Source organism: Elephantulus edwardii, unplaced genomic scaffold (assembly GCF_000299155.1).
Source record: "Elephantulus edwardii isolate Elephantulus edwardi_28Jun2011 unplaced genomic scaffold, EleEdw1.0 scaffold00127, whole genome shotgun sequence".
Taxonomy (NCBI): domain Eukaryota; kingdom Metazoa; phylum Chordata; class Mammalia; order Macroscelidea; family Macroscelididae; genus Elephantulus; species Elephantulus edwardii.
Genome location: NW_006399877.1, coordinates 6,202,885 through 6,208,306, shown reverse-complemented (window position 1 = coordinate 6,208,306; position 5,422 = coordinate 6,202,885). Strand labels below are relative to the sequence as shown.

Below are 5,422 nucleotides of genomic sequence, written 5' to 3'. Positions count from 1 at the left end.
GTGTGTGTGTGTGTGTGTGTAGTGTACAGTAGTATAGCACTTACGAAGCCCCAGCCCACTGCTCCAATTGATTGTGAATCAAAACAACCCTGTAGACAGAGCAGAACTGCCTCGCTGGGTTTCCAAGGGTGGAGATCTCTGTGGGAGGAGTCAGCCTCTTCTTTCTGCACAGCAGCTGGTGGGTTTGAAGCATTCACCTTTTCATTAGCAGCCTGACACTCTACAGCATCAGCAGGTTCCCATAGGGTCCATCTAGAGAGATGGAGTGTGTAGCTAACACGCTCATACTGTTAGCCTAAAGTTTGGAGATGGGAGTCCAGCCGGAAGTGCCTTGTAAGAAAGACCTGGCAACTTCCTGCCTAAAAAAGCCATTGGAAGCCCTTCTAGAGCACAGCTCTGCCCTGCCACACACGGGGTCACTGCGGCCTGAGCCACCTCAGTGACAGCAGGTTTTACTGAGAGGTGTGTGTGCAGGTCAACACTGAACACCACAAGAAAGGCTGCGGCTCCCCACGTGCCGTCTGAGTGGGTCCGTGTGCTGCTGTCATGGACGTCTCTCCTCAGGTGGAGATGCCTCTGTCTTAGAATGCCCGGTCCTGGGCGGGGAGAGCAGGGGCCCCATGTATCCAGTGGCCGGGTTGCCTCCTTTGGGTGTGGCCTCTGAAGTTTCCTCTCATCTCGAGAATTGAGTGCTTTCCTTCCCACACTGACTGGTAGATGCCACAGGCTCTTTGTTCTCTGGTTCCAAGAGGGGTGGTTTGGTGCTGGCTGTGAAAGTATTTTGACAGTTTGACTTCACACATTTTAAAATGTTCGTAGCTGTGCCTTAGTAAGGAGTCAACTCAGATATTTTTTATAAAAAATTTAAATTTCTTTATTGATTGATTGATTGATTGATTGTGTGTGTGTGTTTGTGTGTGTACTGTCAAATTGGATCTGACTGGTACAGGAAGAGATTGCCCTCCTTCTCCTGCAGATCATCTGGTGGATTTGAACCACATACCCCTGGGATTGCAGTGCAGCTTCTTCCCACTAGGCCACCAGAGCTCCCTCAAATCAGATATTTTTTAAATAGACCTCTGTCTTCGTGGTGCGCCTGACTGATGGCAGCTGTTCCAGGATACAGCCTTTCCTGTCCTGAGGCCCACCCACTGTCACTGGTGTGTCCACTCATGTCGCTGAGGGTCCTCTTGTTTTTCACATCACCACACACAGTGCCCTTCTGCACAGAGCGTCTCTCCTGGAGGCGTGAGCAAGGCAGACAGCATTCTCTAGGTTTTAGAAGGAGATAGCCAGGCCTTTCCTCCTTGTCTTGTCTTGTTCTGGAATTCTGTCTGCCTTGGGTGACTCTGCTCGTATTTGTCACACGTCTGGCACATATCCAGCACCGTGTAAGCCGCCACAGTGCGGTAAGTGGCAGACGGGAGGTGGGTTTGCAATAGAGTGTGCCTCAGCTGTTTACCGCTCTGCTCTACGAGGTGGAGCTGGGGTTGGTGGCCTGGCTTGCTCCTGTCTGAATCCTGACGTCATCACTTCCTAGCTGGATGACTCATGTAATTAACTTGTGCTAAGTGCACCGCAGCTTCTCCCTCTGTTAATTCTAGATTTATGTTTTAGAGCCCCAAAAGCCTGCTGCTGTGAGCCCTTTCCGGTTTCTATTGACCCTATAGGACAGAGGAGAACCGGCCTGTAAGCTTCTCAAGGCTGTAAACAGTCACAGAGGCTGCTGCTTCCTTTCTCTGCTGTAGAGGGGCCAGCACCACTGACCCCTTGGTTAGCACAAAATGCTTACTTCACTGGACTACCAGGCCCCTTAGACAGTGATGCCTTCTTGTTGGTGTTATGTGCCGTTGAGTTGCCTATGACTCATAGCAACTCTGTTTACACCAGCCCTAAACCCTGCTCTATCCCTTGACAATCTTATTGTCTCTGACACACCTACCCCCATAACCGCAGTCATTGAATCAATCCATCTCCTGAAGGGTCTTCCTCTCTTGGGCTGTCCCTCCATCTTCCCAAGTATGACGTCCCTCTCCAAGGACTGAACCCGCCTTGCAACATGTCCAAAGTATGTCAGATGAAGCTTCAGAATCTTTGCCTCCAAGGAGCAGCCTGGTTTCACCCTCTCCAGGATGAACTTGTTTGTTCTCCTAGCAGTCCATGGTATAATCAAAACTCTTCTCCAGCACCACAGCTCAAAGACATCAATTCTCCTTCTTATCATCCCTAGTCATTGTCCAAATTGCTGATGCATAGCAAATGATTGCAAAGACCATGGCCTGTATCAGGCACATCTTAGTCTCCAGACTGACATCATTGCTCTTTAGTACTTTGAAGAGGTCTCTGACTGCAGACTTTCCCATCGCAATCCATCTTTTCATTTCCTGGCTGCTGGTGCCAAGATTGTTGATTGTAAAGCCAAGCAAACTGAAGTTCTCAACAATCTCAATCTCTTCCTCAACTATCGTGATGCTGTCAATCGGCCCAGTGGTGCGAGTCTTTGTTTTCTTGATATTAACCTTCAATCCATATTGAAGACTGCAGTCCTTGACATTCTGCAGCAAACACTTCAGGTCCTCCTCAGTTTCAGCAAGCAGGTTTGTGTCATCTGCATAATGCAGATTGTTGATGACTCTCCTTCCAGTCTTGATGTCATATGTCTCCTCATACAGCCCAGTCTCCTGGATAATCTGTTCCACATATAGATTGAAAATATATGGAGACAGAACACATCTCTTGCATACACCCTTCCCAATTTTGAACCATGCAGTGTTTCCTTGCTCTGTTCTGACCACTGCCTCCTGGTCCAAGTATAAATTTCTCATAAGCAAAATCAAATGTTCTGGGATTCCCAGTCAGCCACAGTTTGTTGGATCTACACAGTCAAATGCCTTTGCATAGTCAATGAAACACAGACATTCCTCTGGTACTCTCTGCTTTCAGCCAAGATCCATCTGGCATTAGCTATAATATCCCTAGTGCCACAGCCTATTCTAAAATCCAGCCTGCACTTCAGGCAATTCTCTGTTGATGTTCTGTTCCAGTCACTTTTGGATAATCTTCTGCAGAATCCTGCTTGCATGTGATATCAATGATATTGTTTGATAATTTCCACACTCTGTCGGATCACCTTTCTTTGGAATGGGAACAAATATATATCTCTTCCAGTCAGTAGGCATCTTGTCTTAATACCAACTCAATTAATATTAAGTGTTTATAATAGTGTGTGACAAATAAGATGTTAGCTATTTTGTATTTTATAGTTTGGGTTCAATTTGTAACCTTAAAGAAACATTGTTGTAGTCAATTTGGGGTTAAGACACAAAATAAACATTTAAAAAATTATGTAAGAAGATGAATTGCTCTGGGAAAAATCTATTGCCGGGGATGTCTCTAGAGTACTCAGAAGCAATGATGTCACTCTGGAGACTAAGGTGTGCCTGATCCAGGCCATCATATTTGCAATTACTTGTCATGCATAAGAGAGCTGGACAAGGGCTAAGAATTATGGAAGAATTGATACCTCTGAGTTGTGGTGCTGGAAAAGGGTCTTGAACATGCCATGATTTGCCATGAAAACAAATCGGTCTCTCTTGGAGAGGGTAAAACCAAGTTTTTCTTTGGAGGCTAGGATTTTGAAGCTGAATCTCACATACTTTGGATTCATGGCCAGGAGGGACCAGTCCTTGGAGAAGGACATCATACTTGGAAGGGTGGAGGGACAGCGCAGGAGAGGAAGAGCTTGCATGAGAGGGATTGATACAGTGTTTACGGCAATGGGGATGGGTGTGTCTCATGCAGTGAGACTGGCTCAGAACAAGGGCAGGCTTCAGGGCTACTTTAACATGGGGTTGCTATGAGTCACAGGTGACTTGAAGGCACATAACAATTCTTGCTCCCAGACGAGAAAATATCCAGACAAGTTATTAAAGAACATCCATTGTGTGACACCAGGAACAATGACCTAAAATGATCTCATCTTTTTTCCCTTATGAACTGTCATTTACATAGTGAGGTTATGTTGTAAGGACCAACTCTAGATGAAGTGTTTTCACTTATCCCATATTTTAAGCATTTTAGCAAATTGTAAAGCTTTTCATAAATGTCAAGGTTATTGCCTCAGAGTCAGAACTGATGTGTAGCTGACCCTCCAGCAGGCTCTCAGAGGCAACAAATCACATGGGAGGAGATTGCCCGTCTTTCTTCCATGGAGCAGCTGGTGGATTCGGACCACCTGCCTTTGGATTGACAGCACAGCTCCTTACCACTAGGCCAGCAGAGCTCAGTTTCTAACGGTGACATGATGTAATCATATCAGTTCACCCTGCCCTGTGATAAATGTTTTAGTCCTGTGTATGGTGGTTTCTCCCTTATGGGATGGGAGTGATTGTGGTAGACAATGAGTGAAGTGTATACTTGATCTTAGCTTGAAATCTGTCAGTTTAAAATCGCGCAGAGGTGCCTGGGAGACTGGCGTCTGTTCAAGGTCACAGCCAGGGGGAGCTTCCGGAGCACCTGCATTCTGAGCACGTGCAGGCACTTTGAATCTGAGTTACCTGACACAACCAGCAGAGACAGTAGCCTGGACTTGAGCCATTTCAGTAGTCCCCCCAAAATAAGAACATGCACCCCAAATCCAAGACCCACTGAGGTCTAGTCAATTCCAACTCACATCAACCTCCTGTGTGTTTCCAAAGTTGCAAATGTTAGGGGAGCAGACACCCCATCCACTGCTGGGGTTCCCCTGCTGGGGTTCCTCTCAGTCAGCAGCACAGCATGGAAGGCACCACACCACCTTCCCCAGCTAGTCCATCTCTGACTGGAAGTTCAGAAACCTGCCCACCACGGGAGACACGGCTTCAGCGTCATGCCGACACCCTGTCACCACACTGACAGATGATGGAGTGGTGGCTGTGAAATCAAGGTGTGGGGTTTGTCTTCAAAGAGATTTCTAACGAATGAGTTGTTGTTGTTGTTGTTTACTCTCAGGTCAGAAATAACCTGCAGCAGGTTTTCAGAGGCAGTAAATCACATGGGAGGAGACTGCCCATCTTTCTCCCACAGAACAGCTGGCTGGCAAGTTTAAATGTGATAATGGTTACCCATGGTGCACAGTGTTCGGTGGAGTTTCCTGACCAAAATAAGCTTCAAATGTGTAGTGGTTCTCATGGTGGACAGTGTTTGGTGTAGCTTCCTGATCAAAACAAGCTTGGAAGCAGGAGGGGCATCCGCTTCCAAAATAGAAACTCTATGACCATGGAGAGAGGAGGAAAGTTATACAAGTGTTCAGGTCTTTCGTTCATAGGGTCGTTACGAGTTGCCTACAATTCCATAGTGCTTAACAACAACAAAAACAATGAGAGAGCTCATTTGGCCGAGTGGACAGAAAGTGATGCCACCAGGCCAAAGGTGGGTGACTTTA

The 5,422-nt window shown here is 46.7% G+C and overlaps 1 protein-coding gene across 1 annotated transcript in view; it reads left to right on the top strand.

Annotated features, from left to right (window-relative positions):
* The window catches only part of TRPM8 (transient receptor potential cation channel, subfamily M, member 8), a 93,293-nt gene that overhangs the window by 74,712 nt on the left and 13,159 nt on the right, over window positions 1-5,422 (top strand). The gene's annotated exons all lie outside the window — the stretch shown is intronic.